This window comes from Colius striatus, chromosome 2 (genome assembly GCF_028858725.1).
Source record: "Colius striatus isolate bColStr4 chromosome 2, bColStr4.1.hap1, whole genome shotgun sequence".
NCBI classification, from domain to species: Eukaryota; Metazoa; Chordata; class Aves; order Coliiformes; family Coliidae; genus Colius; species Colius striatus.
The window spans coordinates 25,854,269-25,878,736 of record NC_084760.1 but is presented as its reverse complement, the minus strand read 5'-3'; the positions used below and the strand labels follow the sequence as shown (position 1 = coordinate 25,878,736).

The 24,468-nt window shown below is 37.3% G+C and overlaps 1 protein-coding gene across 2 annotated transcripts in view; it reads left to right on the top strand.

Moving 5' to 3' along the window:
- Window positions 1–24,468, top strand: part of DLGAP2 (DLG associated protein 2) — a 466,793-nt gene that overhangs the window by 305,447 nt on the left and 136,878 nt on the right. Inside the window, exons 3-4 of one of the 2 annotated variants that reach the window (XM_061989738.1) lie at window positions 4,419–4,451; window positions 7,221–7,340. The exons of the other annotated variant lie outside the window; for it this stretch is intronic. The gene's annotated coding sequence lies outside the window, so the exon portion shown is untranslated. The remainder of the gene's footprint in view (window positions 1–4,418; window positions 4,452–7,220; window positions 7,341–24,468) is intronic. 2 annotated transcript variants of the gene reach the window in all.

Below are 24,468 nucleotides of genomic sequence, written 5' to 3'. Positions count from 1 at the left end.
GCAAAGACATGCTTGGGCAGTGTGAGTGGTTACAGAACCACAGAATGATCGGAGTTGGAAGGGACCTCTAGAGATCATCAAATCCAACCCTCATCAGTGAATTTCTCACAGGAAAAGTTTACATTCCCATTAAAATGGTAATTGTGCTATTAACAGGATTGCTGACAGTGAATGCAATAGTATATCAATGAAAATAAGAAAGGTCCTGAAAACAGCTTTATTGCAGTAGCTAGAGGCATAATGGCAGGATAATGATAAATAATGTAGACCCAAGTCTTGGCAACAGAACTATGTAAGAGTTGCCTCTACTGCAAAACCAGGTTTTTTGTGAGTAATTCGCTGAAGGAAACTTTCCCCCCCTAGAGGCTAATACAAAGAACTGTTTACCTGCTTTAGTTGAGCCTCTGGGTTTAGATTTGGGTAGTACCAAATTAAATCCCAAATCTGAGTGCAGCCAAACTCACAATCCAAATCCACTCCTGGGAGTTAAATGACAATAAATTTCATTGACCCAATTGTCAAAGCTACAGCTGTAACTTCTGGTTAATGCAAGCCATCTCAGACCTTCAGACACTGCAGCTGTGTATAAGCTTTTTACTTTCTTCTTTGTGACCAGCCTTTTTATTTTTCCTCCCTTCATATTCCCAGTTTTATGAGGGGATTGACATCACTCCTGTCTTCTTGTTTAAAGGAGACATGAGTTTTGCAGAATTTGTGGTCCAGGTGTTGTGCACATCCACGGTGGTTCTTGAATTCTGTTGTCCAGTTATGGGCTTTTAGTGAATTAAGATTGAGTCTAACTGGAAGTTTAGCAAAACAGAGACACTTTCCTAATGGCAATATCTATTAAACACTTAGAGGCTGGAGGAAAAGTTGTCTTTTGGAAAGAGCATGATTTAGCATTGAATTAGCTTCTCCTAAACTTTCTAAGCAGATATTAGCTCCCAGAGATGGTTTACTATTGCACCATCTCACTGACAATGCCACAGAAAGCCCTTAATGTTAAATGACTTAAATGTGCTCTGCACCTTAAACGTCTTTTCCTCTGCAGTCTAAAAGTCATTCTTCTATTCATTTGGCGTCAGTACTCTGCCAACACATGTCAATAGCTGCTACACTAAGCTTTGATATTTTACTGGAAGCTGAGCACTAGGAGTACCATACCAGTGGAAGTCCAAGGTTGTGTACTGGACTGTGCAGTGTACACTGGTTTTGTAATTTGGAGGCAAGTTACAGGCAAGACTTCATCTTTGCAACATTTAGCTTATTGGCATTAAAAACTCGCACCTTCACCAACTTCTCTTTTGCACTGATCTAATGAAATAAATGTGATGTACCAAAGACACTGCCTTTTGAGAAGTTCATCCTCTTTTCCCTTTTAAAACCATGCAATGCAATATAACTGGAAGTCTGCTTTATCATCCAACCACTGTTTTTTTCTAGTTGAACCAATGACATATTATGAATCGGGTATGGATTTCATGAATATATTTCACTGCTAATAGCTACTGTGGATGTGCTAGCTATTTTGCCTTAAAAAGGGGATGGAAATGTGTTTCATTTGTATGTACTCAACTTTCATCTCATATTCTTGCTCTTTGCTTAGAAAGTCTTACGCATGAAAATAAAAGTGAATGGTGCCAAATCAGGGCAATTCACTAAATAAATGGAATGGAGGAAAATTGAGTTCCACCTGACCAGGCTTACTTAATTGAAAATCAGTCCAAGAAACTGCAAAGTCTTCTGAACAATAACAGAAAATGTTGATTTTTCTCCTGCCTTTGGAGTCCATAGAAGAGTCAGAGAAATCTTATGGCAGAGACTGAATACTCTGGTTGTTTTAGTCACAGCAAAGATTTTGTTCCACTATAACTGCAGTAATTGCATGTATTGAAGTCTAGCAGGGCAATGCTGCACACTGTATTTATCTTTATATGGGAAATTTTACATTGCCTGCCTATGCAGTGTCAGCTCATATCATTCTTTGTGAAATGTAATGATGGAATTGGAGCATGTGGATCATGATTTGTGGGTTCAATATACCGTAAACTCTTCTGGTTCCCGCTAGAAAGGTAGATCTGATGTTATTTAACAGTTCACACAGGATACATGCTTGGGTGACAAACTACCTTGTTTTCAGTTAGTATAGGTTGACATGTAGGAAAATACACACATCTAGAATTTACATCATTACAGCTTCACACACAGTATTATAAAGTAATGCTGATTTGTGCTGGTACAAGTGCCTAATTAATTTTTATTAGCTTCAGAATAGTGTTTCTACAGTGATTTCTGTTGCAAGTCATGATATGTACCTGCACTTATCAGAAACAAGTCCCCGTTTTTGGTTTGGTTTGAGTTGTTGTTTGGTTTGGAGTTTTTTCTTTCAGATCCCACTGTCTCACTAGATATTGTTTCAGTGCTATAGGAAAAAGACTTTCTGTTTGATTGTTTCTCTCCTTTTCTTTTCCTTGGATTTTAAGATTTTTCTATCAGGACACTTTCATCAATGAAGTGACACAGGACAGATGTTTTCTGACACATTATTGCTGCGGCAAGATGTGCAGCCACAGCATGTGCACAGTGACTGCAGTTTGAGCAATTCCAGTATTACACATTTTTTTAGATGATCCAGATTTGCATGGAGGCTGCATTCAGTCTCTGTGCCTTCTGAGAGCACTCATTGCATAGCCAGATACTCTATTCATGCATAATCTGCTTTTGTTGGGGTTTTTATGAGACTCTAGGGATCAACAACATTCCTGTGTCTCTCAGGCTCTGTAAGGACAAATATTGAGATTATCTGTTCTTTCCGCTGTAGTTTATGACAAAGTTTGTTATGATAAAGCTTGAGACCCTCACATACTGAAAGTGTTAGGTAATGCATTGTCTTCATAATCTCTAGTACATTTACACATTTTGAGGTTTTTACTCCCATGTTCACTTACGACATTAAACATGTTCTTGATCCCCATGACATTTTTCATGGTTAAACAGTTATAAGTTATTAAAGCCAAGCACATTTTCCTCCTGTCTTGTAGTAAAAGCTGTATATCCAGGAGTTCACTTGTAAATATTTTCCCAGTAATTTTTAGAATCAGTTACTGTATTATAAGAAGTTCAAGATTTCTGTAGCCTAAACCATTAACCTAGAATCTTATATCGATTGACGGCTCCAATCAGGAAACAAAATCTTTTATTAAGATGAAGTACTTTAAATATGCTACTAGAAGTTTCTAATAAAGTGCCTAGATTGTCCAACTAGCTTTTTCTAGGCACTGCTAATACATACTTTAAATTCTTATAAATGCCCAGTGAGCTTATGTGTACACGTTAGAGAGAATTGTCAGTCACAACCTGCCTATTGCGCTTTTCATACTGCATCCCTCTGCCATCTCACTTGTGAGATGATGGGAAGGAAGCCAGTCTGGGGGTTGCACATGCTATATTGGTGAGCTAATTGGGAACTGATGGACTGCTCCTAGCAAAAAGGCTTGTTTTCCAAATGTGCTCACATCACTGTCTTGCAGGACAGAACACTACCTACAAAGAAGATTTTAGCCACGTATATCTGAGAATTAACCTGACACCTTGGTAATGCAATCCCACCTGATGTTGTGACCATACTTTATCAGAGCTGACTACTCTTTTAGTTCTAGCTGTAGATTTACAAATGAAATCCTGAGTATAACTTCTCAAAGTTGCTAAATATGTCTCTATTAAGAACATGGAATTTCCAAAGGTGAATCAAAGCACTTCAAAAATTAAATTCTGTATTCTGGTCCCAGTGCAAGTTTGGAGAGGAGACAATCTGATGACACCAGTGCCACTGGTGTGCCTTCTTCCTCTTTCTTCAGGTAGGAGTTGACCAGTGAACACAGAATTTATGGTTTTCAGTATAAGTAAGAATACTTTCAGCTACTTTTTGAAAAATAGATTGAAGTATGAACACTAGAATAGAGAAAATTAAGCCTATTATTTGTTATGATCAAGAAGGAAAATATTTTTAAATGATATAATCTAAAAAACAATCGGCAGATTTCTGATTTTTGTTGCTATGTACAACCTTGAAACATGTTTATACTCCACATACAAGCTTCTGAAAGCAGAGATTCATTTAAAAACATTGTAAAATTCCTATTTAATTGTGGTATGTCTGTCTTAAAGTAAATCAGCTTCTCATGATGTTCAGTACTTTCATCTTTAGATCCTGTTTTACATCTCTACAAAACTATGGAGAGCATAATGTAATGCTAACTGTTCTATTTTTGCTTTTTGTTTAATCATATATTTGATTAAAATGTGATGTTGGTGATAATGTGATATTTGATGCTAGGTTTAGTTTTGATTTTTTTTTTTGTTTGTTTTTTAATGTTGAATTAGTGTTAAAGATTATTTTTTCACTGTTTTAATTGCAGATTTGGATTCTCTAACAGGGCATGCATTTCCAGGTAAAGTGAACAGTTAGATTAGATATTTGCTCTTTTTGTATTGAGTTTTCTTTTGGGGGAGTTGGTAAAATTTAATTGGTATTCTTCTGACAGCATTTTGTTATGTGTCAAATTTGTACTGTTCGAATTTTTAAAATTTCAGAAAAATGAAGAAGAGATTGCTATTACATGCACTAGTTTAACAGCAGAATTTAAAATCTGTTTAAATGTTAACTATGGTATCTTTATTATTAAACAAAATAAGAGTGGGAGGAGCATTGATCCAAAATACCAAATCCTAATGAAAATACTTAAAGTCAGTTCATACTTGCATGTGATTCTGTATGGAAGAAAAAACTCACCTAGTATTCTTTAAGGAAGGCTAAACTTCAAGAACTACAAGATTGAGTCTTCAGTTCTCTGACTAGAAGTGTATAGAAAACAGATTTTTAACAGTAAGAACACAATTTTTGGTAGAGAATCAAGAAAAGATGTGAACACAATTATATTAATTTTTTTAATTCTACTGTACTCATCATTTTTTTATGCTGTGTGGAAATTAACTGCAAAAACAATCTACTCAATTAAAAAATTTAGACTCTTACAACCATAATTATTTAACAATTCAATCATTATGAGTTGGGATTTTTTTAGCAGAAATACAAGAGCAGAGAGTTTGATGCTCAGTGATCACATTAACTTCTGTCTTGCTCAGGTGAAAACTTGGGCACAGGAGGAATACAAACTAGCACTCTGTGAGACTAATCTCTTTTCTGTTGGAAATGTGCAGACACTTCCTGTACTCAAAATTCTCTTGAATAATCCTTCAAATGAACAGATTGTGAAAACTAAGGAGTGATATTGTATCTTGAGTGTTGTTTAAAAATCATGGAATATTAGATCTATTTGAGATTTTCCAAGCATTCCTGCATTGTGTACATTAAATGTGCTATAAGAATCTCACTAGAACAGATGATCAAAAAAAGTTCAGAAGTTCATTATCTTGAAATTTGTGTATAGTGTGGAGCAGATTCGGGTCCAGAGTCTGTCAGAGAAGTTTGTACTCAAACACAGCAGCAGACCAAGTGATGTCTGTTTGAGAAATCAAAACACTGTAAGTGCAGAATTTGCCATTTTCATCCCAGATGAGTAGACTCTTATTTTGAGCAGTCCGGTTTGGTTTGAGTAAGGATACTCATGGAATAATGTCCCCCTTTATAGGGCCATCTTGTAAATATGATCTTCAGGATTGCTGTGAAATGCCTGCACGTATCACCAAGATAGACACTGAGACAAGCAGTATCAGCATTTTTTTTTCCTTTTTAAAAATTTACTTTATGTTTGTTTTTACATAAATATTTTGTGTTACTGGGTAGTTCCATCACAGTGTGCCCCATTCATACTTTGAAATATGACAGTCTTAGCATAATGATGATGACCAGGACTGACAAAAAGCCTTATATTAATATGTATGCTTCAGAATTATAGTGAAGAGAAATCATCCTTATTCTAGATGGAAAATGTCCCAAATTGCAGGACAGGTGCATTATATGCCTGTGTTAGATTCCAAGTGTGACTATGCACAATTCCATCAAATGGCCTAATATTTAGCACTGAGAGAAATATCTTTGAATCTAACTCATTGTCAAAGGGATGTAGGAAAATAGTATAAGTAGCTGAAAAGTATAAAAGCCTGGAAATGTGGACTTGACTTAAACAGATCTTTATTTGGAGACTCACAGTATGGACATGCCACTGTGCAGCTCACAGAAATTGCCAGAGGAAACGTTTCTCATTTAATGCTTTACTTGACAGAGTTGAGACATACCTTTTTTTCCCCACACAAAACTGTAAAAGCAGCAGAATGTCCTGACTTGTCTTCAGCATTACTTGCATTAATAATTTTTATCACAGCATTCTGCTAAAATAGTGTGAATTGTATAGTTACAAAAGTTGCTAAATTAAACATCAAAAGGGATGCTTATATATCTATCTAATCATACTGGGAAAAAAATCCTAAATCCATCCTGGTACCAGTGTCTAAACATGATATCTCTAGTTAGTCTAAGGCATGTTAATCAATTTGAGGAGACAGAAATGTTCAAAGTGTTACTTGTTACAGTAAAAATTCATTAGATTAGATATGTCAGGATGATCTCGATGTATTAACAAGTTGTTTGGATCTCTCCATGAACAAACAGAAAACAAACTCAATTTGAGATTTCTAGTTATCTCACCTTGGGAAAAGCTTTGAGCTAATCTAGCAAGGTTCATTAACAAGACCTCTAAGAGTATGGGGATGAAATAGTTTTTCATTTGATCCTTGGCCAGTGCTCTGCAGCAGCAGGGTGTGAAATGGCCCCTTTCCAAAACATAAGTAGCTGTGTTAGCGCAGTGCCGAGTGGGTGCTAATGCCAGGCCCTTAGCTGGCCACACAGATCAAACCTGATTCTGCACTGACCTCATTACACAGTTCGCTGGTCAAAGGTGATTTGCATCCAGATGGTTTCAAATTCAGAGTGAGGTCACATTAGGATATGACTCCTTGGTGAATTTCAGGCTAAGAAAAAAATACCTTTCCTATCACCACTGATCACTGCATCAACTCCCCCTGTGTTTCCTGTAGATGTGGGCAATCTGCTACTTCAGAGACAGATCAGAATATAAAACACACCCAAGTATCTATATGTTTTTTATGTGAAAGGAGAAAAAAATTCTTTATAACCCTTGCAGTTGATCAGCTGAAACCCTAAAGTATGAGATTTGATTATAGTCATTGTCTTAATGCAGAGCTGCAAGTGTTATGGGCATGTTGAGAACTTCCAGAAGCTGGATTAAAGCATCTCTTTTACAATGATATCTAATCTCGTCCTAAAGCTCCAAGCAATGGCGAGTCCACCAGCTCCCCTGGTAAGCTGTTCCAATATTTAATTACCCTTAGTGCTAGGAAATTGCAATGTTATGGAAAGGTTGAATTTGTCTCGTTTCAACTGCCAGTCTTCCTTTTGCTATGCCTTTGCCAGTAAGACTGAAAATAATCCCTTTTTCAGATATGTCTTCTGAGCAAGTGTTGATGAAAAACTGGTACAGTGACCTGTTGAAAAGCCTATGCACGCAGAAGCTTGTGCAACATTTCTGTCTGTGCCATCTGGCCTAATCAAATTTTTGCCTTGATCTGCAAACCTTGCATCTTCCATATCTTTAGGCTATCATAACTTTAACACCTCTGTGGCTTCTAAAAATTTGTATATAGTGATCAAGGCACCTTTCAACTTTTGTTCTGGTAAATTGGATATGTTGTACTCTTTAAGGCTCACACTGTAAGACTGGTTTTCTGACAGCTGTCCTAGGAACTCCTTTTTTTCAAAACCTATGAGAATTATAGAGAATATATTCATGTAGAAATCTTAAAAATGCTGTATATAGAAGCAAAGTAATTTCTTATTTGTACATAACATCTCCTTTCTCACTCTCCCCTTTTTATACATTTAGCTACAGTTCAGAACTGCCAGCTCTGGTTGCAGTGATTGTCTGTGTCAAATAATCTAAGTGGTGATCACTAAACTTAGCTGATAGAGTAGGAATGAATGTTTTTTCCCCTAGTTTGATGTGGCTCACATGAGATTACAGCTGAAAGGGAATGCACATGAAATCTATGGCAGCACATGAAGTCTAGCTTCTTCCAATCTGCTTGTTGGGTGGGAACCTAGTTTTTTGGGTGATTGTTATTCCAAAGAGAAAGAGGGGTTAGCCAGGAGGTGTATCTAGGGAGTGGGATGAAAATAGAGACTTCAAACCATGGAAGAATATTAAATTTCCTCCTAAAATTCAGCGGCCTGCTAAACAGAAATTGTACTGGCAGACTCTGTGTCCAAAGGCTTTTTCTCAGTGTTCTTAACCAAGCTACTCATATTTACTCATATAATTACATTCCTTCATAATCTCACTCATACCTTCATGGCAGAAACTCGACACAGCTGAGTTCCAGAATTATGTTTTCCTATCTGACAGATAAATATGCCAAAAAAAGAGGCCAGATTGTAATAAATTTAAACCCTTTCTTGGGTCTTTGCCTCACAGAACAGAATCACCCATGCTGTAGATCTAAATCGTTTATTCACATATGTTCCCAATCTTCTATTTGTTTGCTTTAAAACACATTTTAGTTTGTCCAAACTGTTGCAGTAGCATGTCCAAAGCAAGTATTGCTTTCCTTATAACATTTTTTCCTGGACAGTGAGGAAGAGATACAGTTTTGGACTTTAGGTCTTACTTGGATGATAAGTTACATGTTTTGTATTAGTCTTTGGACTATTGCAAAAACTACAGTGAGTACAAAGACTGCATTGAGGAATCCCAAACTTGAGGAATTTCCTAAGGAGTGAGCTGCTCACTTGAGTTATAGCAAAATAGCTCTTGCATTTTCTGTGCAATAGTCCACAGATGAAGAATGGTCCTATCCCAGGGCCTCTTGTTGACAGAGCAAGAAATAGGTGTTATAAAAAAAAAAAAAAAAAGAAAAAAACATGGGAGAAGTGTTCTGATTCTGTGACTTTGCATGCTCATATGTGAACTCGTGTCTTTGGAATTATAACGGCAGCAATGTACTTACTGCTACACTGAGCTATGACCCGTTCATATGAATCCCCCAAACCACATCCCTATACTTAATATATTAACTCACTTAGAAGATCAGGAATGCACGTTTAGCACATAGGAGCTCCATGGGGAGGGTAATTAGTAGCAGTTGTCTGGGTTGCTTTCCAATGGCTGTGAAGTATGCCTGTGAATTCTTGTTCTGGATGACATATCGATTAATTAGGTGCCACCTGAGTAAGGAATAGTCGAAATACAGCTTTTGCCCCTTAGCTGATTTTTCTTTTAATTCTGCTTTAGCATGGAGTGTTTTCTTCTTTCCTTACTAGCACCACAAAGTATCCAAACTCATCAATAAGATCCACAGACTTTGTTTTTCATTGTGTTAATGATGAATACTGTTTTGTTGGAATTCATCTAAATAGACTTGAGGTTTTACAAAAATACCTCAGGGACAAATCTGTGGCTGGTTATTTATTCAAACAGTTCTTCATTGTGGGCGATATAATGCTAGATTCCAACTTAAAAATTACTCCTTTTTGTCTCTGAAAGTAATTTAATAATCTAGGAAAAAGACTCTTGTCTTCAGCATTGTCAGTAAACCAAAGACAGAACTAAGTGGTATGAGCATTCTCAGGTCTTCCTATAATGGCTTGATCTGTGGTACGAATTCATGAGCAGTCCTGTGGGAAGTGTTTAGAGAAAGAGGGTCAAATGCTAATGAAATGTGAACACAAGATATCCATTCTAATTCCTGGGTGTATCTAATCAAAGTTATTGGTGACCTGCTTAGTTTCTGGAAGAAATAACACTTTATCCATATAATGAGTGTCATTTCACAGGTTAGTTAACAGCCTACTGCACCATGCACTTTCCTCTTCACAGATCTGCTAGATCTAAAAGTTAAATGGACATTTCTTATGTTTCACAAGTACTAAGGCCTTGTGGTTGAAATCAAAGTTTATCTGAAAGTGTCTTATCAGCCACTTTATTTGCAGTTACTGTAGCATTGAGTCAGAAGTGCCAAAAGTCTCATCCTTTTTCTCTACCTTTGCCCAAATCATGTGTAAGGTTGGATAGAAAATTAATGAAGAATGAACATTTGAGGAAAAATTACACTGAATAGGATTTAGTCCAAGTGTATCGACAACAGAATATCAAACTTCAGTGTTATTTTATTAGAGGTGACAGATCTTTAAAGAACAAATTTGGAGAAATTATTATTTCACAGGAGTTTTTGTCTAGCTATTGGACTTTAGTGATTTTTTTTTTTGTACTTACACTAGGTTCAAGACAAGCAAGTCATTTCAGCTTAGGCTGAATACAAGTTCGATTTAAAAAAAAAAAAAAGAGGAAAAAAAAAAAAAGATAGCCAAAACAAAGCAAAACATAAGCCCGAAGCCATGAAACCATAGGGAGTGGAGTATGATGTGCTAGTAAACAAAACAGAACAAAAAAGGTCACTCTGAGGTGAGTTCCATTTGGGCTTCCTGTTCTGTAAAATTCAACAGACAGAATCACAGAAAAAGAAATAAGCCTTCTTTCATTGATGACACTTCATCTGTAATAGGTCTTATCTGGCCAAAGTGGAAAGTCTGATATGTGAATTTATATCAGGAGAGAGATTAAAAAACCAAGCAAAACAAAAAAACATTGGTTGAAATATATTTTGTGAATTCTTCTGTTTCCAAGCTCTTTCAGGCTCCTGGTTCAAAACAGCTCATGAATTTCCCATCTGGTTTGCTCTGGAACCTCCCTCTCATTGGTCACTAAGCAAGCCTTTCCTGGAGTCAGGATGTGCCCTGGGGTAGCTATGATGTACACAACACAGTGCTGTATCCCTGCTCCAGAGCGCAGACTTACTCATGGAGTGACAAATAGGGCAAAACCTACAAAAATGACTAATCATGCAGGAATTTGGCAGTTGTGTGGATTTCATTCCTGTCTTTAATATGTAGTATTTCTTTATCCTCAATTTCACTTGATTATTTTCCACTTAAATATGTGCAAAAAGGAAAAATGAAAGGGATACAGACTTTTCTTGAAAATTAGGTAATTTCAGATTTAGAAAGACCTATATACTCTTCTTTTTTTTATTTGAAATTAGGAGTTTAATAGAGATATATGGTGCTGGTGCTTTGCCCAGGGTTTATTTTACTCTTTAGAAATACTTGATCTCATTTCTTTGGTTCTTCACTATGGTTTACAGTTGATCAACAAGAACTGTATGAATAGCTATTGGTATAAAGGTACAAGTACTACTAGTTATTTCTCAGCTATTTGTATTACATGAGTTAGACAAAATCTGGATGAGTTCTGCGCAATTCTTGATCACATTTAACACCAAGTTAAGGATTAATTTTTAGTTGTGCTTTTAATTCATTCCTTTTTTGATATTTTATTGTTGTTTTTAAGTGCTCTGAGGTACTTAATGTTAAGGGTACAGGATGAATCAGAGTAATTATATACTTCATTCATTACCACCAAACAGAATTAAAAGGAAATAAAATGTTTTTTAAAAAATGTTTGGACTCTACTAGATACTGCAGAGCTACATGATCTATCTCTCTTTCGCAAATAGATGAATTCATGGCTTAGTTCTTCTTTAATTAAGTATTTCTTTTTAGAAAAATCTGGCACACAATTATTTGAGAGCTGCAAAGGCAACAGTAAGTACAGTATTGGGTTTGTCAAATTATCCCGAATGTTCTATTAAGGCAGTGATTTTTCTAAATTGTCATTCAACTATTCTTGCTCTACGTTTAGCTTTTAGTGCTGCTGGAAATTGTTTTGAACCTATTATGCTGCAGAACATCTTAAATAGGCCCAGCACTTCATAATGTTACAAGAAACAGGTCAAATGAAGACACTGAATTTAAAGTCTAAAAGAAATATATTCAGATGCTTTAAACTAATTGTATAGTCCACAATAACTCATATGAAGAAAGATATTAAATTGGAATTATAGCTACAGGCAAATCCTTAAGGAGGATAATTTAGATTTGGAATTTAAAAGAGGGCAACCATGTTGGCTGAAGGCATAAATTTGACATTAATCTGCCAAAGGGTGAAGTTTTTATGGATTCTGACATATCTATGAAGTACTGTGTATAGCTATTGAGCTTTCCCTTGTAGTTACTATTAAAAGTCATCGTATTCTAATTTTGCACTAGATCCTACATTTCTTTGGAAAGAAGCTGGCTCTTTTCTCCATAATGCTGTCAAGAAGTTAAAAGAATTGTTATAAGGTTGAGACAGAATTCTGACAATCACAAATTAAAGCTTGACTTCTTGCAAACTTTTCCTGTTCACATAAAACCTGTCTGGTTTAGAGTCTTTATTTTCACAACTTGTATTAAATGTCAACTTTTTCACATCTAAACACAAAAAATGGATTTACATTTTCAGGTGTTAGATGCTTAAAGCAGATATATGAAATACTACATTGACAAGGTTTCTGTTTACTGTGTTTATGCACTGCTTAATGCTACACCTTAGTTACACGTTTAAGGCCAGCATGCAGCAGCATGTGTTATTTTTTAAAAGAATAGTTCTATTTTATTATTTTTGAAATATTGCTTTCTCAAAGACTATTTCCAATAAAGTAATATCATCTCAGAATATTGCTTAATTTTTAAATTTATATTTTTTCAGATCTTAATATTTTTATTTCTTTTGAAATGAACAGTCTTAGTTGTGAATTATGAAAGCTATGTCAAGGACAATAGATAACACTCTACGAGCCAACAAAATCTACACAGGAATTTCGTGTATTGCATAGATCGTGTCAGGTATTTTGTTGCTGTTTGATTTTAATGCAAGACTAAGCACTGTTAGTTGATACGGAGATGAGTTTTTACAGTCCTGGTGTTTAACAATCAATTTTTTCAGGAAATGGATAGTTGCTATTCTTTCTAGTTTGGCAGGCATGCTCAACCTGCTTCACAGGTCAAGAGCTGGAAATTGCTGTGATGAAGTCTGTGAGAGGGTATTGCTGAGTTTGTCCTGTAGGACAATAAAGACTAATGCACTATTTAAGTAATGTAACCCAATGCTCATTTATTGCGTATGTTCAACTGCAGGATAAAAAATACTGTTGTAATAACTATGGTGGTAGGTGTAATAATTTCCTTTTTTTATATTTGCTGAACGCTTAAGTCTTCATCAAAGTGCTAGATCATACATGCTTAGTTGGTACAAGTGAAATAATAGGCAGGTTCTGTGTGTTTGTTTGGATGCATGTGGAAGTAAAGGATTATTCCTGTGTCATGGCATCTTTATCTATAAAAGGCCACACGTTGCATTGTAGGTGGAAAAAACCAGCTAACTGCCATGGTTACTTTTTACATGTTTTTAAGTGAAGTTCATGAGTGGCATATATTGCATCTCACACATGATGCCTGAATTGCCACTGTCAAATTTTCCTGTTACCTGCCCACAGAATGAGTGACTGCACTCCAGCACCACAGCTGCTTTTCCAACTACCTGTGACAGCTCCTGTCTTTGATACACTGTTCAACTCACCAAAATGGGAAAATACCTTCAAAGTCAGATAAACTGTCTGCATCCTAATATCATACATAATTAATTCTCAGCTGTGAAGTTAACAGCTTAGTGTTTTTACCTTTTATATATTTGTTCAGGAAGGAAGATATATGAAGAGGTGAGTGCCTTAAGGTCACTGGCAGGGGCCCAGCACGGGAGAGCTTCAGAAACAGAGCTACTACTTCATTATGGGGTATATCGAATGCAGTGGCTAATACAGCTTGCTTTCAAAAGCATCCATTACCCATGGACAGCTGGTGATTCACTTGCTGACATCAATTAGATCTTTCCTCTGGAAGAAATTCTTACAGCCTCACTGAGAAAATAGTATGAAACATTTTTCTTTGCAAGGCAAGGATTGCAGGCTGTCAATCCTAAACTTCCAGTAGATGGAAACTGATGTGCTCCCCCTGATCTTTCCATTTAGAACACAGCTACTCAAGTGTAAAATCTCAGAGTATCTTTAGTGTGAATATTAGTTCTGGTGTCTCTTTAGGTTCTTATTTTGAAAACTTTTTCACAGACTTTTTTTTTTTTTTTTAATTTAAAAGATGTCTTAGAAAAGCACTTTAAAGTGATTCAGATTAATAGCAAGATTCACAGAACCTTTGAAGAAGCAAGAGACTTATGGCTATGGGAGTGTGTCAGCAGTGTGTTAAATTAGTAACTCTGTGTAGGCTCAATATGAGATTTAACAGGTGCCCCAGTTATGTTGTGCTGATTCTCTGCATTGAAGTGAGTCTTATTCTGGTAACTGAAGGGAGGAAGGAGAGAAAACATGAATCTATCAGCAAAGAAACTGCTTCTGTACATTCCAGAAAGAATTAGATTTTCACAGAGGCATCCCAGCTTCAGGTGCCTTTCACTACATCTCCTGCACCATAAGAATCACAGAATCTCAAGGACTGGAAGGGATCTCGAAAGATTATCCAATCCAACTCCCCTGCCAGAGTAGGGCCACCTAGAGCAGGTCACACAGGAACTCGTCCAGGCATGTTTTGAATGGCTCCAGAGAAGCCTGTTCCAGTGCTCTATCACCCTCACTGTGAAGAAATTCTTCCTTGTATTTCTTTGGAATCCCTTATGTTCCAACTTATACCCATTACCCCTTGCCCTATCATTGGACATCACTGAGAGCAGCCTGGCTCTGTCCTGCTGACACCCACCCTTTACATATTTGTAAATCAAATTTACATATTTGACTGAGGACCCCTCAGTCTCCATTTCTCCAAGCTGAAAAGCCCCAGCTCACTCAGCTTTTCATCATAAGGGAGATGCTCTACTCCATCATCTTTATGGCCCTGCGCTGAACTCTCTCCAGCAGCTCCCTGTTCATCTTGAACTGAAGGGCCCAGAACTGGACACAATACTCCAGATCAAAACTAGTACATGGTGGCTTGAAGATAGTAGATAGTCCCATGAAACACAGGTGAGAAGACAATGAAGCACTTTATTAGCCTACATCTGAAATGAGAGCTATTCCTTCCTCAACGTTTCCAATATTTTGTGTGTTTACCATGTCAAAGTCTTAGAAGTACTTTTGTATTGTGTAAACTGCAATGACAATGAAGTCCATAGAAAGGGAAGCAGCTATGTTAGCTAAATTATGTTTCATGTTGCTATGGGAACAGTAGCTCACAAATTTTTATGTAAGCACTTGAGCTACAATTCTTATGACATCTTGTTCTAATAGAGCAATGTTTATACTTCAGCATCCACCAGATTTATGCTTTGTTTTAATGACAGTATTGGGCAGTAATTCCCAGGAGCAAACGCTGAAATAATGCACTATTCCATAGAAATATCTTTCATAATCATTAACTAAGCAATCTTTGAATTGCAACATAATCAGTAAGATAGCAACCTTTAAATTTGATTTATATCCCCATTGCCAATGGTTTAAATATGTATAGTTACAGGAAAATGCAAATCAGTCTAAGTAAACATTGTTTATTCTGAATGTTGCAGTTAAGTCTCTACCTACCTCCTTTCAATATCCTCTTTATAACATTTTTTGTTGTAAGTTGAGATATAGCCAAAAATAATTAATATTAAAATAGACTTTGGAAGTGTAGCCCAAATCCTCATGAGGTTTAACTAAAACCTGCTTTCCTATTATAGTGTAGAAAACGTTCTCACTGAATCCAGATGAATATTTGCTTTTTTCTTGCATTTACCTGCATTCTCATAACACACTTTCCATACCATGCAAGATGCATCCACTGTAACCGTTCATTTCTTACTCAGTAAAAAAGTACTATATTTATGTCAATCTCAAAATGGAGCTTGAAACTCCTATTTTCCCCATGATATTATTTTGTCAAATTATGTAGTTGCTAAATACACTGAGGATTACCTATCTGTAAGAGACCAGAAACAAGCCAAGCAAAAGATACATTCCCTGGAACGCTGTATTTATGTTAAGCATGTGATCTAAGTAAAACAGGTAAATACTATGAGAAGAAAGCAATTCTTTAAGAATATAGAGATGCACTCACATAACATAAACATGGGAAACATTTTCTCCCTAATAGGGATACTATTTTTCAGTCATCTGTGGAATAACCTCATTAAACGGAGTGGTTATCTTCTTTAAACTCTTCAGCTTCCATTTGCCTTGATAATTTGTTTCTAGGTTCACTTGTTTTGTCATCATCTCAAAGAAATTCTAGAACAAGTGCGTTCTTTGGGCAGGTAAGGCATCCTCTGACACAAAACTTGCAGGGTATGCTGTCAAACATTTTGTGGGTCATTGCTACGATCTTTGTTACTGAACCAAGAGGAAAGATAAGCAGTAATAGGACCAGTTTTCCCCTTTTTTTCTTTGATCAAACCTTCCTTTTCCCCCGGAGTTGTAATTATCCAATCTCTCTTATTGTAGGACTCAGTCATCCCTTGTGTACACATCTGATCTGAATGCCATACATACCAGTTCAGTGAACCATAGCATCCAGTGCCATCGAGTGCGTCTGCCATATTAAAGTGAAGTGGGCCAGGGTCAGAGTCCCCTTGCTGACATCTGACCATCCAAACAGTGACATGCCAACTCACTCCTTGTGCATATACTCGAGAATGTTTTGAGAGCTAAGGTTGGCCACGCATCTGTCCCAAAAGACAGTTTTGATGCAGATATCTTATTTGTGGAAGAAGAAAAGCAATACAATCAAGAGCTGTGTGGTATCAGCATGCTTCCAGGCCAGTGTGATAGCCAAGGTCCATTTTATTTACATATGTGTTGTAGTTTAACCTCAGCCATCAGCTAGGCATCACACAGATGCTCACTCACTTCCCTCCTGGGGGAGAGAATTGTAAGAGTAAAAATGAGAACAGTCATGGGTTCAGATAAAGGCAGTTTAGTAAGTAAAGCAAAAGCCACAGGCAAACCAAACAAAGAAATTCATTCACTACTTCCCATAGGCAGGCAGGAGTTTAGCTGTCTCAGGAAAGCAGGGCTCCATCACGTGTAACCATTGCTTGGGGAAGACAAACTCCATAACTCCAGGTATCCCCCGCTTTCCTCCTTCTTCCCCCAAGTTTATCTGCTGAGCGTGATGTTATATGATCTAGAATATCCCTTGGGTCAGTTGGGGATCAGCTGTCACAGCTGTGTCCCCTCTCAACAACTTGTGCATCCCCGGCCCACTCACTGGTGAGATGAGTGAGAGTCAGAAAAGGTCCTGATTCTATGTAAACCCTGCTCAGCAATTACCAAAACATCCCAATGTTATCAACATCATTTTCAGTACAAAGCCAAAACATAACCACATACTAGCTACTGTGAAGAAAATTCATTTTCTATGAAGAAAACTATCTCTATCCCAGGGAAAACCATCACAACATGTAAATAGAGCCCACACATTTAATCTTGAGCACCAGTCTGTACTTGCACAGAGATATTATCTCATTCTGACTATTGCATTTGTTTCTTCTATGGTCATCAGTTGGTGACTTTTCCTTGTTAGGGCCTGCACAGAACTATGACACAATTCTATATGCTACTGTAGCACCTTTGAAGTTAATTGAGCCATGACACTTTACAGCAACTGAGAAGTGGACTCTGCAGTTTCTCTCCCTCATGCACCAGAAGGATAACCCTATTTATTCTCACTCTCTAATACCTATGGAACTTTCTGGAGATATATTCAAGATCTAACTCAGAACACTCTGACGTATTGTTAAGAGAAAAGCTTTAAAGTCCTTCCTGCATGGTCTCATTGGTCTGATTCCCTTCCATTATATAAGTTTAGTCACCAGGAACTTTCTACTATATTTTCCAGTTATTTCTGAAATCTTTCTGATTTGTCTGGTTTTTCTGTTATCCACTAGTATCACTTAAGATAAGGAGTAAATTTCATTCTTTAAACCAAACTCTGTTGTTGTTCTAATTAAGAAAGTGGCAGGACTTCCAAGTCAGGATTTGCTTGATGCGCTAACTTCTGCCAAGGTGGACTTCAGCTGTGTTCGTTGGCTGGCACACATTTTAAAGCTATTTGTGAACTTCATGCTTTGAATAAATGTTACACTATTCACTCCTCATAAACTCTAAAAAGTTACATAAATTATGTTTTTATTTTACTGTTTAAGATCATAACTTGTCTGTGTTTTCTTGACTTCTGCATTTTAGTGCTTAGTCTTAAAAATATTGCCTACAGTCTGCATGACCTTTTGCAAACCTCTCCAATACAATATATTATGCAATAGAAGGCAGGGATGAAATAAGAATTAGGGAGATGATGATGTCACTATTTCAAGCTTTTTTTTTATTGAGATGAAAGTATGTTTTGTGAACAGATGCTTTCTCAAATGGATAACAAAATCTTAGTTGATTTGCACAAGATAGGAAGTTGGTTTTTTTTGTTTTCTTGAAATACATGTATGCTAAAAGATTTTATTTTTGTTTCTTTCTTTCTTTAATAGTTACATAGCTGAAGTCTAATCTATTTCCCCATCAGTACTGGTACATAAAGAATGCTAGATAAGATTTTGGGTAAGTTAAGACAAGATATAAGCTAGTGCTGTCTCTCTTTTCATGGTAGCCTGTATATTCCTGCTATTTCTAAAGAGTATGAAAACTAGAAGGTTTATGACTGTAGAGTGTCCAGACCAGCATTAGTAGAACTTTCTTCTGGCTTGTTGTAAGAACTCTTATTGCTCTCAAACCCTGATACTCTTGTAAAGTCCCTGAAGTAACACTGGTGATTTTCCTATGTTTTCATTACCAGACTTTGGTATGGAAGTAAGTAAAAACATAGATGGAGAAGTTCACAGGGCCTCCCTTGGAGCAAGTAAGTCAGCTCTGGAAGCTGATTTCCATATGTTGGGCAGTGGAGAAGTATAGCCTGTGGCAGGACTGGGGATGCTGGAAATCTCACTTCTGAGTTAGAAGATCTGGATGTGAGCCTTGACACAGCCTCCATGTCTGTGGATGTGAGAAATGGGAAGGCAGTGGCCATCTCATTTTTGTTTCTTGGCCTCCAGAATGAGTTATTCAGCAATACATGAAGCCTAGCCCTGACTGAGCAGCTACTGCTTCAGGTGATCTGTGAGCCAGGTCTCAGGGGTGTGCAGTGGCGTGTGTCAGATGGTTAACCAAAGCTGGGATCCATAGACTCATCAGACCTTGTGGTGTAAGACTTCCCAGAGTTACTGTCCCTACATGTACAAGTCGTCATCTGGAAGAGTTCAGGGTAAGAAATAGTCAGCATAGGTACTGAAGGCTATTGCTAGTAACTGCAGTCTAGAATTAATTGTCATATTTGTTGTGTTGACAGTTTCACTTCTTTTTTCATCAAACATGATTTTAAGTCTTGTGAAGTAAATCCTAGACAACTATTCAACTTGTTCAGTTGGGACAAAAAGAACTGGATTAAACCTGTTCAGATTTGTGTGCAAGAAATTGCAAAGGACTGGTGAAGGCAGGGACTATGAGTGTTTCTTGCCAGTATGCCACAAACAGATGTGGAAGGCTGTACTGTCAGCTGACAAATTTGAGGCTCACAGAAGAACTCGGTGTGGAAGAGGAGACAGCAAAGAAGACCTCTGCTTTGAAACAGTGACTCACGTGTGTACCTCTCATGTTAGCCTGACTGTTCAGTGAGTGGTTCCATTGGAAACATGGAACAATAACTTTTGGAAAACTGGTTTAATCTTTGTCTTTACTACTAGGAAAAAAAAAAAAAAAGAGAAGAAAAAGAAAAATTCAGCTGGTGTTTAATGAGATTTGCCAGGGTTGTTTTGTTTTCTTTTTTTAAGGAACTTCACTGTAGGAACTTTGACATAGTTCAGTTGTACATTAAGTATCTGATTCTACATTTGAATTTCTAAGACATTCATTTCACCTAAGTATTTACACCATAGGTGTCTGTGTTAAAGCTCATTACCCCAGACTCACTTTACAGTAAATGGAGAAAAGCAAGTACTTCAGGATATGATTCATCTGACCTATTTAAGATGTCTGGTTTAGAATTAGATGAATAGCATCCTATTTACCCCGTAGCACTTTATCTCTACACTAGCTATATATGGACTCAACACTGTTTGCTAAGATTCATTTAGGCAGTTGAATCTTGTTCCTGTTGAGTCAAATTAGCGTGCAAGAAAAGTTCAGGAAATAGCACTTCTCAAGTACTTGGAAATATGGTAGTATTTTGGTAGAATTCTAGTGAAGTAACACAAATCTCTTTTTGTGTGCTTTAGAGAATGATAAGTAAAATGATTTTCCCATCAGCTACTGTTCATGAGAATTAGTAAAGTATTAAGTATAAAGACAAGACTTAATTAATCAGGATAACTGATAAGCAGGATAACATGCACAAAATTAGTTCCTATTTAGGAAAATATAAATGCTTAAGTCTAATTTCCCATGAATTGTGTTCATTGCCTGACTTTTCACCCCCACATTCCCAGCACTCCTTTGATGTCCCACATAACAGCCCATATAGTAGCAATGCTGTTGATACTCTGCAACTATGTGAGCATCGCCTGGCTAATGTTCAAGTGCCAGCTGGGCATTTGACTTTTGCCAGCTCTAGTGTAGTGGCTAGCTTCTGCCTCGGTGGAGACAGTGCTGTGCATATCTCTACTCATTTTCTGATTTTCACAATTTAAATTGGCCCCTAGAGTTCACATAGTCAGTGGGGAAGCTGCCAATTGCCAGACCGATGGACAACCTGATAGCACAGGTCAGATCTTCTGTACTAAAGGTGCAAATAAGATATAGATAAATAAGACTACCAGAATCTGTAGTGAAAATGCAGTTGCAGACAACTAATATCAATGGTGCTGTGGAATATGGAGTGGAGATGACACTAGATTAGTTTTTATTTGAGTAGTAAGTCTGCATATAACAGTGCCATGAGTATGCAGTTATACTATTTAAAGACAGGGGTCAGTCTGTGCAGAACTTCTTGGAGTGGGCCTGCAGCATAGCAAATGCTCTACTGGAAAAATGCAGGCTTTGCTAAGTGAAAATGCAGTGTCTGAAGTGTTATTATGGAGAGCCGTTGCCAGTGAAGGAGGCAGAGATGCACACAGTGATGATAATGAGCCTGGGAAACACAACTGAAAGCGGGCTCTCAGGAGGAGCACTTCCTGTTGGTTCCAGGAAGCATGAAGAGGATGGCCTGCCAGCTGCCTGGAGCAGCACCACGGCCCGTCCTGCTCTCTTCTTCCTCTTGGGAACACATTCCATATGGCTCCTGACTGTTGCTGTGCTGGGATTAGTTAGTTCAGCAGGCAAACAGGCTTCTGTCCATTGGACCCAGCTTTACCCTACTGTTACCTGATTTTTGTCATCTTTGTGCATAATAAATTTTAGCTGAGCAAATACATGCAATACCTTAAAGATCATCTAGTTCCAAACTCCCTGCCATGGACAGAGACATCCTTCATTGGATCAGGTTGCTCAAAGCCCCGTCCAACCTGACCTAGAACATTTCCAGGGATAGGACATCCACAGCCTCTATGGACAACCAGTTCCAGTGCCTCATCACCCTCAAAGAGAACTTTTTCCTAATATTTAATATAAATCTACCCTCTTTCAGTTTAGAGTCATTACCTCTTATCTAATCACTACATGCCCTTGTAAAAAGTCCCTCTCTGGCTTTCTTGTAGCACCCTTTAGGTATGAAAAGAAGCCTTTAAGGTCTCCTCAGAGCCTTCTCTTCAAGCTGAACAATTCCAATTGTCTCAGCCTGTCTTCATAGTAGAGGTGCTCCAGTGCTCTGGAAATCTTCATCACTTTCTTGTGGGCTCACTCTAACAGGTCCATGTCCTCCTTATGTTGGGAGCCCCAGAGCTGAATGCAGTAGTGCCGGCGGGATCTCACCAGAGCAGAGGGCAAAATCTCCTCCCTTGACCTGCTGGCCATACTGCTTTTTATGCTGCCCAGGATATGACTGGCTTTCTGATCTGCAAGTGCACATAGCTTATATTCAGGTTTTCATCCACCAGCATATGGTCCTTTTAACCAAAAAACATTTGGCAGATCATCGAGTGGATGAATAGGCTTAACAGTATTTTAAAATATACACATATAGAAGAAACATAAATTACAGTGGAAGAGCCAGCTTCAGCCACCTTAAGTTGACCTAACTTACTTGATTTTGTCAGGCATGAGTTCATTTTGCTCAGGTTCCGAGCTGGTTATTCATGAGCAAGTTTCAGGCCAAAAAACACATGTAGCCATAATTAGTGCGATACGGTATGGAGCTAATGAAGCCCTGCCGGGAACCAAGATGAAGCCCTGTTCTGTGCTAATGACAACTTACATGGCTATTGCGTAAAAGTTGGCTCTGACAATCATGTCTGCATTTTTGCAAAAAGCTTTATAGAGACCCTCAGTGCTGATAATCTTGTGTTGTATTTTCCCTGCAGTTTGTGTGAAGGAAGAGCTGATTGAGACAGGCTAACTAATATGCCTTGCAGAAGCACATGATTCAGAAAACACCATTAGAGCTGATGATAATTGTGAACAGCAACAGCACCTCTTCAAATATGATCTTTAAGACTGACTAGAGTGTCATTTAAAATGCACCTTTAAAAAGCAGGCTCTGTATCCAGCTGCCTGAGAGAAGTCTCATGAGTACTTCTACAGCTCTAATCATGATATTGTGCTTTTCAGGCCTTTTTTTGCTGATCATGGCTTAAAAGGTCAGGCAGTTCATGCAACATTCATTACTTTGACCTAGCAGCATCAGGCAACTGTAACAGTTAACTTTGTAGCTATTATTCTGTAAACCCTTGGAGTGAGATCTGGGAGCCTCAAAGTCCTGAGCTTTGAATTTTCTCATGTTTCAATAAAAAGATTTTGCTATTGAAAATGACACAAACTGTACCTCAAATATACCAATAAGGCCATAATGTGGGATGGGAATAGAAAAACAGGAACTGACTGCCAGCAGTAATTCTTACACAACTAGAAAACACAAGTGCATGTTAGAAACATGGGATAGGGGATTTTAGGTGGTTCTTTTTTTATTATTATTTTATGTATTTATTTATGGAATACTATCTGTCCCTAAGGCTTAGAGAAGTGCTTCTAATCTGTAAGGCATTCGGCTGAATAAGAACTCATATTAGAGATTTTACTTTTATTTGTCTCCATAGAAACTGAATTTTCAAATGTGTTAAGTTATTTTTGTCTTTGGAGTCTTTATGTACCTCCGAATTTGGACATGTGCTCATAGGAAAAAACTGTGATCTCAATTAAATTGTGTTACCTTATGTGCCGTCAGCAGGTGAATGAGATGTTTTTGAATGACTGTTGTAGCAAAAATAAACTCTGGAAAGTGAGAAATTCAGAACTCTGTATTGCAAATAAACTAACCTTAATGTTCACTCAGCTTGTGAAATCTGTACAGTAAAATCCATCTTATTGAGAATGTTCAGAGCCAGTACTTTGTTGCTGTCGCGTCTTTGAAATCTAATTGAAATAAGGAAAGCCATTGAAGGATGGCTGTCAGTAGGTATGTGTTTGGTACTTGTTTTCCTTAGCAGAGACATTATAATTTGTCAAGATTGAGAAAAAAGCTCCACTGCAGATGAAATAAAGCTCATATTATTTGGCTTGTTACTACAGAGTTTTATTAAAGGAAAACTATCATCTGCAGAAAGAGAGCTCAGAGAATGTCTCAGTAGTACAGAGTTTCAGTAGCAGAGAATAACTATTTTCCATCCTATGACTTAGGATCTTCAGGTATTTATTTTCATTTGGTTTATTTGGATACAAGTAAAATTCAATTGCTGAGTGGTGGTACTGTACTGAAGTGGTAGATAATGGTATTTAAAGATCATCACTTCCTAATAGGTATCAAGACTCCCTTTTAAAATTTATATATATATATTTTATAGCATGAAGGACAGTTTATAATGAGTAATGGAAAAGAACAGTAGCAACTGTAAACAAAAATGAGAACAATATGAAGCTACATTCACCACATCATATAATTGCTTACATTCATTGTTTTCTGTTGCATGTCAGAAAGGCAAAAGGAGACAAAGTAAAGGGAAACCATGGGAAGTGCAGGAAAGATGACACCTAGAACATAGTGTCAGATAGAAGAAATACCATGCAGAGACAGAAAATTGCAAACATACCTCAGAGAAGAAGCTGTATGTTTATATGGATGCTGTGACACAAACACAAGCACATGCTATGTCTCCATAGTAAAGAACTTTGCTGCCTCCAAGCTACCACACAGTAGTCTATAATTTCTCTTCAAAGACATAAGGTTAACTAAAGTACAACCACACATTTAGTCTGTAAGTAATAAAAATCAATGGGGTGCTAAAAAGCAGTTTTAATGAAAACATGATAAGCAGAGTTTCCTGGAGAAGTACACTGGAAAACAGGTGATTTAGCAGAGCAAAGGAGTACAGTAAACTTATGTTCTAGGTA